Genomic DNA, 13,354 nt, shown 5'->3' on the forward strand with positions numbered 1-13,354 from the left:
TCTCCAGCCGACGCTCAGGAGCTCAACGAGCGCCGCTCTGCTTTCTGCCCATTTCATCAAGAGCAGACGGCCTGGATACATCGATTCAACTTCAGAGTGTGTTGGTTTGCTGTTGAGACTTTGTACTACTTAAGACGCGAACACGGCTTCGCACCTACGTGCTCATCATCGCAAAGATATGTAACTATTTAACAACTTTTTTTTTGCCTATAGTAAACATCTTTTACTCTACATGCAGTACCGAAGTACTTTACCTCACCTTCATTCGGCCTATTTTGCACATCACAGGAGCAGACCCACGCGCCGCTTTCCAGGCGGGATACAAAAGGGTGCAAGCGCCCTCCATGAAGACCACCACCACCACACCATAACAACAGCGCCACCGAATTTTACTGTTGGCACTACACACGCTAGCAGATGACGTTCACCGGGCATTCGACATACCCATACCCTGTCATGGGATCTCCACATTGTGTACTTTGGTTCGTCACTCCACACAAAGTTGTTTACTATTTAATCGTCCAATGTTGACTCTCCTTATACCAAGCGAGGCGTCGTTTTGCATTTACCGGCGTCATGTGTGACTTATGAGCAGCCGCTCGACCATAAAATCCAAGTTTTGTCACCTGACTGACGTAGTTCTTGCAGTGGATCCTGATGCAGTTTGGATTTCCTGTGTCATGGTCTGGATAGATGTCTGCCTATTACACATTACGACCCTCTTCAACTGTCGGCGGTCTCTGTCAGTGAACAGACGAGGTCGGCCTGTGCGCTTCTGTGCTGTTTGTGTCCTTTCACGTTTCCACTTCATCGGAAATAGTGCACCTAAGGATGTTTAGGAGTGTGGAAATCTTGTGTACAGACTCATGACGCAAGTGACACCCAATCACCTGAGCACGTTCCAAGTTCGCGAGTTCCGCGGAGCGCCCCAGTCTGCTCTCTCACGAAGTCTAATGACTACTGAGGTCGTTGATATGGACTGGCAGTAGGTGGCAGCACAATATGAAAAAACTTATGTTTTGGGGGGGGGGGGGGGGGTGTCCGGATGCTTTTGATCACATAGCGTATTATTCGCATGGTTATGGCCAGGAAAGCCTACCCGGAACAGAAGGGAACAGTACAGAACAGAGCAGACTGAGACTTGACGGCGTGAGAGCACGCGGCCGGGCGGCCTTCCAGCGCTGGAGTCCAGCGGCTGGACAGCTTCCAGCGCTGGCGGGGCGTGCAGGTATCTGCCCTGCGGGCGGCTCCCACACACGCCGTAGCCCGGACTCATATACACATCCCGTACTCCGCAGCACACTCCTACAGGGCACGCCGCAAACTCAAATATGTTCAAATGCCTCTGAGCACTATGGGCCTTAACTTCAGAGGTCATCAGTCCCCTAGAAGTTAGAACAACTTAAACCTAACTAACCGTAGGACATCACACACATCCATGCCCGAGGCAGGATTCGAACCTGCTGTAGCGGTCGCGCGGTTCCAGACTGAAGTGCCTAGAACCGCTCGTCTACTGCGGCCACCACAGAAACTCAAAGACAGACTGCTGCAACCGTCAATACACGAGCTGGCAAAATCTCGCCCAAAAGCCGTAACACCTCGTGAACAAACGACCGAATCTATGACGCCGGAACCTCTACGACCCTGTCGCAGCGCATAATGTTATGGACAGCGTGCTTCAGGAAGTATAGTAAATGTTTCAGGACGCAGTATTGGAGGGACTGATTCCAATAAAACATTCGATATAATGCGTCCAGCTTTTACTAGTTACAGAGAGAAGTTTTCATTTCGCGCGTTGTTCTCTAGCTGCTAGGAGTGCATTTATCGTCGAGTTCAGGAACTCATTTTGCCACTCCTACTGCCGACTAGCGGCATCTTGCAAACTGGACAGGTCAGCTTGTTCAGCATAATCTGCTGCCTGTTGGAAATTTTTGTAAGTTTGGGTATGCGTAGATCGACCTTCCGTGTGGTTTGCCCGGCAGGGTACTTATTGCTGGGCAGAAACCAGCCGCAGACAGCGTGCGCGACGGGTAGCGTGTGGACACTCTCCACCAGCTGGGATTGCACAGCTCGCTTTCACCTCGTGTTCGGGAACACACGTAGTTTTATATAACGAGTTGTGTTGCGTCTCGTCACTGGAGTGGAGACAAGGACAGGGAAACGAGTCCTCTCGCACTATAGCACAAAACTTAAAAACGTACCTGTGGAGGAGCAGACGTATGCAAGTCAATTGCTTATATTTATTGAGTGTCATTTCTTTTTTGAAGTTAAAATTCTGAAGCTGCGCATTAGTCAACATAATGTAATTTTTCAACTGTGATTGTGTTTCGTTTGACACTTAAGTACAAATCATCCTGCCGCATGTATCTGAAAATCCCGAGTTTGCTGACATGGTGCGGTATTTTACAGTAGTTTTGTAATGGAAACTCTGCTGCCACTACTTTCATATGATACGGTAGACGATTTCCTAACCGCAGAGTACCGAATCCAAGAGTTTGTTTCCGCTAAACTGCGTGAGGCCGCTGTAGTGTCGCGTATCTTCGGAATGAGCAAATCAGCAAACTGCGGATGAAGTACTAGGGATTGTTCAGTTAGTACAAAGTAGTCGAACAACAAGCACCTACAGAATTTCTGCAAGTATCGGTGTTCCACATACAAGAATATGGCGGACATTACGTAAACAGGGCCTGCATGTTGCCATCTACAGAGAATGCATTATCTTCCAGAACGATATCAACGAGGATGACTGGAATTTTGTCATTGGCTAATTGCAAGTCGTCGAGTTATTAATACTGTTTACTGATGAAGTCACTTTCAGTCGATACATTATCGATGAAACATCGATGGTCCCACAAAAATCCACATGTGTTTGTGGAGGTGTTTCCGAAAACCGTTCTCTGTATATGTGCCTTGCAGTATCATAGATATTCCGTTTATTCGGCTTATTGAGTTACCGCATAGTGTTACAGGGTCGCCTTCGGCAGGTTTTGTTCAAAACTAGTCTTCATCACTACTGGGAGAGCTCTATTCGGTGGTAACGATGGCAGTGATATGAGAGGGCTATTTGTTGTTGATGTTGTTTGATGTGTTAATAGTTGTAAAGGAAAATGATATATTTGAAGAGTTATGGTCCGAGAAGCAGTTGTTAGGCAACAGTATCTGTGTCTGCGATGGCAGCACTGTGGATTCGTAGAATCTTTGGCGGTCAGTTGTAGGAAGCTGCGATGTGCAGCAAGCGGGGATTGGTTGAGGGTACAGTGTAATTAATGGACCCACTCCTGGAACTATGTGAGTTGCAGATTTATTACGAGGAAGAAGTGTGACTCAGAACAATGGTTGGATAGCATACGGGCATGGTAGAAAGTTATTTTTGTTGACTTTTATTGTTGGCCCACTTCACCCTCATCACAGTCGAGTTTTTCATAATTGTTCTACTGATTGATGTTCTGAGTTAATTTGCTGTACCGTGGAAGTTATTAGATTAAAAGAATTTTCATATTGGAGACTATAATTGTTTCCTTTGATAAGCTGCTTTCTAACAGAAATTTCAGAACTTACAGGTGAGTCAGGAGTTTCATTGGCAGTCTGTGTGAAGTTTCTGTTTCTGCCAGTACATAATTTTGCAGGTGAGATTCATAACACGTGATTGTTTCGTTTCCTTTGCGCAATTTAGGTTCTGTCAGTTTCTTTACTTTCACCAGCGCCATACGCCAGTGCAGAAATTTTCGTGTAATCCAGGTCATATTCTTATACAGGATGACATTTTTTAAATATTTTTTTCAATGTGACTAAGTCTACTGAGTGTGAAATTTTTGTTTGAATGAGATCGGTTTTCACATATGCAGGATTCTTTTCAATTTCATGTAAGTGATGTGGCTTTGAGGTAAGTAGCACATTTATGTTGTCAGTTCACATTCCGAGGCTTAAATTTATGCTAACACAGACATAAGTAAAGCTGACTCACTCACAGTCGTCTTCGAGCGTGATAGGGCCACTAATTAGTCCAGTCCTCAGGTGACATTCTGCAACATTCCGCGGAATGTGGATCAGCAGAAAAGGTTACGGTTCCTCGGAGGCATGTTTGACCGGACCTTATCACTTTAAATGTTTGCCTGAGGGGATGGTTGTAAGGCCAAGTCTAGGAAGGTAAAGAGAGCACAGGAGAGTAATTGGTCTTTCGGATTAAGGGTACTGCTGCGCCCATAAAAGAACGACACGACCACGTCGGAAGACCTGCGCAATGCGTCGTCAACAGAAATCCAGCGTTCAACTTAAAACTTTGCCTTTGCTTAACACCTTCTGTTTGGGGAACGTTCTATTAACTATACTTGTGTAACCCACGACAATAGTCCACAAGTTACGCCTACATGGGAACCTTTATCCGAATGTTTCCTAAAAACATTAACTATTCCTGCTCAAAGAACCTGCGTATAGGGAAGACTTCAACGCTAGAGAGCTTAGCTAAGTGCATCAACACACGGCAGAGGACTGACATTCTGTACAGCGGCTGGCAGCCGACCGTGAACGTATACAAACGCATTACGAAGCGCATAGACAGGCAATGAGGTTCACTGCCGTTCAGTTATACTACCGGCGATAGATTAGTGGAAACAGAAACAGCCGTGAACTGCGTGGGATTAACCATCGGGGGCGGCCTGAAGTCAATCAGCAGCTGGCGTTTCGAGGTTAAAAGTTGTGACATTATCACTGTCTGCAAGCAGCCAGCGCGCCGCTCAAGTCAGTCAAGGCTATCGAAACATATACAGGGTGGTCCATTGATCGCGACCGGGCCAAATATCTGACGAAATAAGCGTCAAACGAAAAAACTACAAAGGACGAAACTCGTCTAGCTTGAAGGGGGAAACCAGATGGCGCTATGGTTGGCCCGCTAGATGGCGCTGCCATAGGTCAAACGGATATCAACTGCGTTTTTTTTAAAAATAGGAACCCTCATTTTTTATTACATATTCGTGTAGTACGTAAAGAAATATGAATGTTTTAACTTGGACCATTTTTTTCGCTTTGTGACAGATGGCGCTGTAATTGTCACAAACATATGGCTCACAATTTTAGACGAACAGCTGGTAACAGGCAGGTTTTATAAATTAAAATACAGAACGTAGGTAAGTTTGAACATTTTATTTCGGTTGTTCCAATGTGACTCATGAATCTTTGTGAATTTATCATTTCTGAGAACTCATGCTGTTACTGCGTGATTACCTGTAAATACCACATTAATGCAATAAATACTCAAAATGATGTCCGTCAACCTCAATGCAGTTGTCAATACGTGTAACGACATTCTTCTCAACAGCAAGTATTTCGTCTTCCGTAATGTTCGCACATGCATTGAAAATGTGCTGATACATATTGTCAGGCATTGTCGGTGGATCACGATAGCAAATATCCTCCAACTTTCCCCACAGAAAAAAATCCGGGGACGTGAGATCTGGTAAACGTGCGGGCCGTGGTATGGTGCTTCGACGACCAATCCACCGGCCCTGAAATATGCTATTCAATACCGCTTCAACCGCACGCGAGCTATGTGCCAGACATCCATCATGTTGGAAGTACATCACCATTCTGTCAAGCAGTGAAACATCTTGTAGTAACATGGTAGAACATTACGTAGGAAATCAGCATACATTGTATCATTTAGATTGCCATCGATAAAATAAGGGCCAATTATCCTTCTTCCCATAATGCGGCACCATACATTAACCCACCAAGGTCGCTGATGTTTCACTTGTTGCATCCATCGTTGCCCAGTAGTGCATATTATGCTGGTTTACGTTACCGCTGTTGGTGAATGACGCTTCGTCGCTAAATAGAACAGGTGCAAAAAAATCTGTCATCGCCCCGTAAGTTCTCTTGTGCCCAGTGGTAGAACCGTACACGCCGTTCAAAGTCGTCGCCATGCAATTCCTGGTGCATATAAATATGGTAAGGGTGCAATCTATGTTGATGTAGCATTCTCAACACCGATGTGTTTGAGATTCCCGATTCTCGTGCAATTTGTCTTAGCTGCTGTCGCGGCTAATCCGCACACCAGTAGCAAACACCTACTTGGGCATCATCATTTGTTGCAGGTCGTGGTTGACGTTTCACAATAGACTCAACACTTCCTGTTTCCTTAAATAACGTAATTATCCGGCGAACGGTCCTGTCACTTGGATTATGTCGTCCAGGATACCGAGCAGCATACATAGCAGACGCCCGTTGGGCATTTTGATCACAATAGCCATACATCAACACGATATTGACCTTTTCCGTAATTGGTAAACGGTCCATTTTAACACGGGTCATGTATTACGAACCAAATACCGTCCGCACTGGCGGGATGTTACGTGATACCACGTACTTACACGTTTGCGACTGTTACAGCGCCATGTATCACAAAGGCGAAAAAAGTGGTCCAACTAAAATATTCATATTTCTTTACGTGCTACACGAATATGTAATAAAAAATGGGGGTTCCTATTTTAAAAAAACGCAGTTGATATACGTTTGACCTATGGCAACGCTATCTAGCGGGCCAACACCCTTCAAACTAGACGAGTTTCGTTCTTTGTAGTTTTTTTTTGTTTGATGCTTATTTTGTGAGATATTTGGCCCAGTCACTATCAATGGACCACCCCGTATAGGAATAAAAGGAAGGTACTGCGAGACAGCCGACCGTTGTAGCCGAGCGGTTCTAGGCGCTTCAGTCCGAAACCGCTGCTGCTGCTACGGTCGCAGATTCGAATCCTGCCTCGGGCATGGATGTGTGTGATGTCCTTAGGTTAGTTAGGTTTAAGAAGTTGTGAGTCTAGGGGACTGATGACCTCAGATGTTAAGTCCCATAGTGCTTAGAGCCATTTGAACCATTTTGAACTACGAGGCATGTTCAGTCGTATTGTAGTAACAATGGGAACATAATGCGTAAATCGTAAACATGGAAATGTTAGGTTAGTGTTGTTTAACGTCCCGTCGACAACGAGGTCATTAGAGACGGAGCGCAAGCTCGGGTTAGGGAAGGATGGGGAAGGAAATAGGCCGTGCCCTTTCAAAGGAACCATCCCGGCATTTGCCTGAAACGATTTAGGGAAATCACGGAAAACCTAAATCAGGATGGCTGGAGACGGGATTGAACCGTTGTCCTCCCGAATGCGAGTCCAGTGTGCTAACCACTGCGCCACCTCGCTCGGTCGAAAACATGGGAAGATAAGAGAACTGGTGCAATCAGTTCATTACCGATGACTGTAAATTCTTATGTCCCATATACAAAACGTAGAAATTTGAAACTTACATATGGCATACAACTCTACAGCACCTTTGAGCATGTCAAACATTGGTTCTTAATTTTAATTGGGACCGGGGTTGCGATATTTTCTTCAAAGAGACGAAATTTCTTGCCCAGACAAGTTTGCTAGTCGAGTGTTGGAAAGAACAACGCTTTGTGCTGTGAAAAGCGCCGACACAGTGGCAGGCGGGCGATACCGCCAGCGCTGACTGACAGTTGCCGGCCGTATTGGCCGAGCGGTTCTAGGCGCATCAGTCCGGAACCGCTCGACTGCTACGGTCGCAGGTTCGAATCCTGCCTCGGGCATGGATGTGTGTGACGTCCTTAGGTTAATTAGGTTTAAGTAGTTCTAAGTTCTAGGGGACTGATGACCTCAGATATTAAGTCTCATAGTGCTCAGAGCCATTTCAACCATTTGACTAACAGTTCCCGCCACGAAACGGGCCTCTCTTCGTTGCGACTGTATCTTCTGAACTAATCCAACCCGCTAAGGGTCCCTTACCCATGGTCAGTGAACAAGATTTTATCGAAGTAGTGTTTTGTAAGACATTTCTTTCGTGCCTCCATTACATTCCAAAAAATGGCTCTAAGCACGATGGGACTTAACATCTGAGGTCATTAGTCTCCTAGACAGAACTACTTAAACCTAACCAACCTAAGGACGGCACACACATCCATGCCCGAGGCAGGATTCGAACCTGCGACCGCAGCAGCAGCGCGGTCCCGGACTGAAGAACCTAGAATCGCTCGGCCACAGCGGCCGGCCATTACATTCCCTTAAGATTTTTACGATGAATTTCCGCTTGGCATCTGCTTTCGCTCCAATGTTGTCGTTCCACTTTAAGTACTCATGGATTGTGTATTTTGTAGTAGCTACTGTTTCCAGCTGCGTGTTGAGAACAGTGTAAACTAACATTAGGGTACTTCCTCGTCTACTTATGAGTACTACTTAACATTTATTTATGTTCAGAGCCAATTGCCAGTTCCTGCACGAATGAATCTTAACATGCCATTTGCTTCACCTTCAGTTCAGCGTCCGTGGCCGTTCCACTCCGTATCTCCCCATAGTGACCCTCCTAGATATGTTTATGGGGACGCGGGAAGCAAGAGGCGGTCCAACTGCCGCCTTCGCGCCGGTATGCGGCGCTCTGGCCAAGGTCACACCGACCACCAAAGTAGTCCGGCTCTGCTCTCCTCTCCTGTCGAGCTTTCTACCTGCTGGCCTCTCTCTCTCTCTGTACCCTAATATTGTACTCCCCAACACCTTGAGCGGCCGACGAACGCCAGTACGGTGAAAGATGCCCCGAAACTGAAAGTAGGTTACGCCTCCTCCTCCCGACAGACGGCTTTGATGTAGCTCTAGTCTATCCTACGAAAGACTTAACCACTGCAACCCACATCCACTGGAAGCAGCTAACCGCAGTCCGGCACTGCTCTGCCTGTGGAAGTCGTATCCCTCACATTCCTACTACCAAATTAGCTGTTCCTCGATGCCTCAGCGTGTGTTCTATCAACCGAATCTTCCTTTTAATGAGGGCAACTTCCTAACTCAAATTTATATTCCATGTTAGCTAGTGCCCCCTTTTACGAAGAATTGTCTTTTCTTATCAGTCTGAATTTCATATCATATTTACTCTCCCTGTTGCCAGTTATTGTACTGTTCAAATAGCGAAACTAAGCTACTTTCTGAGTCCCAAGTGACAGCCTGATTCCCCAACCATCGACCTGATTATTTCCAATGCACTCTGTCACCATGTTCTAATTTGAATGATGTTCACGAGATCACCTCTTTTCAGCACCCTATCCGTTCTACTTAACTGTCCTTCCAAGTCTCTTGTCGTCGAACAGAGCTATAACGTCGTCAACAACCGTTTGAAGACTTAGTTGTTTGGAAATTTGTGGTAAGGACTATGGGACCAAACTGCTGAGATCATCGGTCCCTAGACAACCATGCCAGAAAGAGGACTCGAAACTCCGACGGGGGGAACTTAGTTGTTTCACCCGTTACAGAAAACAACTGTGCGCCATAACTTCGCTGGACCTCGAAGATGGGGCACTGTCCCCCGCGGCTTGGTCATCTCGGCCGCTGCCGCACCAGCGTCTCCCCATCCCTCACGCCAGCACAAAGTGCGTCAGTTTTCTGAACTGTACCTAACGTTTCGTCAACCACTCACTAACTCGATGTGGAGCAACATTTTGCTCTTTCGTACTATTTATTTTAGACAAAACCAAATAATACCATTACAATGTTTGTTCGCTACATGGTGCCGACAGACAATATTTTCACGACATGCCAACGTAGCGGCGACGGAAGCAGGGTTTCGTTGTGGCGGAAGCGGGGTCACAAAATGGGCTCTGAGCACTTCCATACATGGCTACACTCCATACAAATACTTTCAGAAACAACTTCCTGATCCTTAAATCTATACCCGATGTTAAAAAATTTTTCTTCTTCAGAAAAGCTTGCCTTGCCCATTGCCAGTCTACATTTTATATCTCTTCTACTTCGACAATCATCAGCTATTTTGCTCCCCAAATAGCAAAACTCCTTTACTACTTTAAGTGTCTCATTTCCTAATCTAATTCCCTCAGCATCACTCGACTTAATTCGACTACATTCCATTATCCTCGTTATGCTTTTGTTGATGTTCATCTTATATTCTCCTTTCAAGACACTGTCCATTCCGTTCAGCTGCTCTTTCAAATCCTTTGCTGTCTCTGACAGAATTACAATGTCATCGGCGAACCTCAAAGTTTGTATTTCTTCTCCATGAATTTTAATACCTACTCCGAACTTTTCTTTTGTTTCCTTTATTGCTTGCTCAATATACAGATTGAGTAAGATCGGGGATAAGCTACAACCCTGTTCATTCCCTTCCCAACCACTGCTTCCCTTTCATGTCCCTCGATTCTTGTAACTGCCATCTGGTTTCTGTACGAATTGTAAATATGCTTTCGCTTCCCGTGTTTCACCCCTGCCATCTTTAGAATTTGAAAGAGAGTATTCCAGTCAGCATTGTCAAAAGCTTTCTCTAAGTCTACAAATGCTAGAAACGTAGGTTTGCCTTTCCTTAATCTTTCTTCTAAGATAAGTCGTAGGGTCAGTATTAACCGCGCTATTCAAATATATAAATAGCACTGTAAAAATTGGCCTGTTGCTGTTGTCTTGTATGTAAGGATCAACGTTTAAAATGTTCTCTGGGGAGCCGTACGGAGGAAACAAGTTAACGAAGTGGTCACGTAAGCGCGCAGGCTCTGTCGCCCCAGGAGTAGAGAGCCGGCACACAGCGGATAGGGCCCCACGTGAGCTGGCGCGGCCGCAGAGGGCGCTAGGCGTCCACCGGCAGACCGATGCGCACACAAGTAGAGCCGAGGTGCGCACGTCAACCTCACCTGGTCACGATATGGCGACGCTCTGCACTCCTGCAAACTCACACGCGGACTGTGGAAGAAAGTACAGTCCACACTACGTCTGTCACAGTTTTCTGACCAAATCCTCGCCACTGACTGTCCATTTAATGTCAGTCCCTGGGATTAAGATTTTCTTCTTATAATCACAGGAATATCAGTTTGTGCCTGTCACCAAGTGAAACTAAAATCTGAAGGTGGTGCACAATGAGTTGGATTCCATATTTGAACAGTAAGTCGGTGCCACAAGATTCCCAAATTACACTCCTGGAAATTGAAATAAGAACACCGTGAATTCATTGTCCCAGGAAGGGGAAACTTTATTGACACATTCCTGGGGTCAGATACATCACATGATCACACTGACAGAACCACAGGCACATAGACACAGGCAACAGAGCATGCACAATGTCGGCACTAGTACAGTGTGTATCCACCTTTCGCAGCAATGCAGGCTGCTATTCTCCCATGGAGACGATCGTAGAGATGCTGGATGTAGTCCTGTGGAACGGCTTGCCATGGCATTTCCACCTGGCGCCTCAGTTGGACCAGCGTTCGTGCTGGACGTGCAGACCGCGTGAGACGACGCTTCATCCAGTCCCAAACATGCTCAATGGGGGACAGATCCGGAGATCTTGCTGGCCAGGGTAGTTGACTTACACCTTCTAGAGCACGTTGGGTGGCACGGGACACATGCGGACGTGCATTGTCCTGTTGGAACAGCAAGTTCCCTTGCCGGTCTAGGCATGGTAGAACGATGGGTTCGATGACGGTTTGGATGTACCGTGCACTATTCAGTGTCCCCTCGACGATCACCAGAGGTGTACGGCCAGTGTAGGAGATCGCTCCCCACACCATGATGCCGAGTGTTGGCCCTGTGTGCCTCGGTCGTATGCAGTCCTGATTGTGGCGCTCACCTGCACGGCGCCAAACACGCATACGACCATCATTGGCACCAAGGCAGAAGCGACTCTCATAGCTGAAGACGACACGTCTCCATTCGTCCCTCCATTCACGCCTGTCGCGACACCACTGGAGGCGGGCTGCACGATGTTGGGGCGTGAGCGGAAGACGGCCTAACGGTGTGCGGGACCGTAGCCCAGCTTCATGGAGACGGTTGTGAATGGTCCTCGCCGATACCCCAGGAGCAACAGTGTCCCTAATTTGCTGGGAAGTGGCGGTGCGGTCCCCTATGGCACTGCGTAGGATCCTACGGTCTTGGCGTGCATCCGTGCGTCGCTGCGGTCCGGTCCCAGGTCGACGGGCATGTGCACCTTCCGCCGACCACTGGCGACAACATCGATGTACTGTGGAGACCTCACGCCCCACGTGTTGAGCAATTCGGCGGTACGTCCACCCGGCCTCCCGCATGCCCACTATACGTACTCGGTCAAAGTCCGTCAACTGCACATACGGTTCGCGTCCACGCTGTTGCGGCATGCTACCAGTGTTAAAGACTGCGATGGAGCCGCGGCAAACTGGCTTACACTGACGGCGGCGGTGCACAAATGCTGCGCAGCTAGCGCCATTCGACGGCCAACACCGCGGTTCCTGGTGTGTCCGCTGTGCCGTGCGTGTGATCATTGCTTGTACAGCCCTCTCGCAGTGTCCGGAGCAAGTATGGTGGATCTGACACACCGGTGTCAATGTGTTCTTTTTTCCATTTCCAGGGGTGTATTTGAAACGTTTGTAGCAACGAATTTCTTTCTTAACTGACCATAGCGTCGGTATTCGCCATGGTCGAGTCTGAGATTAAACAGACAGTGAAATCTCTAATACTAATTTCAGTAACCATGACTGCGATTTAAAAAGTTTAAGAATTCATATTCATTCCCCAACTTACCTCTGTCAATTCTGACCGTAAGTACATCCGATACTTTGCAAATCAACTGGCTGAACATCCGTTACAAAACTGTTCATTTAGTTATGTCGCGTTTCGTGTCTTGACAGGTGATTATCTGTTACAACACTTAGACTGGTGTCTGCCTCAGATTAAGTTACGAAAACATCACTAAGTGTAACCAGGACTGCGCACAATCCATTTCCCTAGACTGTTCTCCGACAGAACCACAGAAGGCATAAGCACAACATGTCTCCTCGAAACCTTTAGATGTTTAAAATCTACTCACTTAAACCACCACCACCGACGGTGTCTCGCTTGTCCTCACACACACACACATTACTCACCGGATGTCTGGAATGGCGTCGGCGGCAGCTGACACAAGCCACCTGTTACACAGAGAACAAACACATCGTTAAATCCATGCAATACATACTGTAACGCACAGTGCACAAATATAAAAACTATTCTACATAAGTCTAGTAGCTTTAACAGCAGCGGCTGTTTCACATCCTTCACTATCAAGGCCGTCTTACGCCCTGTTCGATATTCTTCATGCTTTGAGGTTTTTCAACGGTATTGCCCGGACACGAATTTATTAATGCTGTTGGGCGCAATTCTGAAAAACAAAAAAAATTGAAAAAATCGCCTTTGAAGATTAGATTTCTTAGACGCATATCTCACTAGGGGGTAAGATACATACTGCCTACAGGAAAATTAAAGAGAGCTTTGGAGAAACGAGAAGGACTTGTATGAATATCAATGGCTCAAATGGAAACCCAGTTCTAAGCAAAGAAGGGAAAGCAAAAGGTGGAAGGAGTATA

At 46.6% G+C, this 13,354-nt stretch overlaps 1 protein-coding gene across 2 annotated transcripts in view; it reads right to left on the reverse strand.

Moving 5' to 3' along the window:
* LOC126354875 (rho guanine nucleotide exchange factor 26-like) overlaps positions 1-12,919 on the reverse strand; it is a 444,136-nt gene extending 431,217 nt beyond the window's left edge. For both annotated transcript variants that reach the window (XM_050004883.1, XM_050004882.1), the window contains exon 1: positions 12,878-12,919. The gene's annotated coding sequence lies outside the window, so the exon portion shown is untranslated. The remainder of the gene's footprint in view (positions 1-12,877) is intronic.
* Positions 12,920-13,354: the final 435 nt, after the last annotated feature.

The sequence above is a fragment of the Schistocerca gregaria genome, chromosome 3 (assembly GCF_023897955.1).
Source record: "Schistocerca gregaria isolate iqSchGreg1 chromosome 3, iqSchGreg1.2, whole genome shotgun sequence".
Taxonomy (NCBI): Eukaryota; Metazoa; Arthropoda; class Insecta; order Orthoptera; family Acrididae; genus Schistocerca; species Schistocerca gregaria.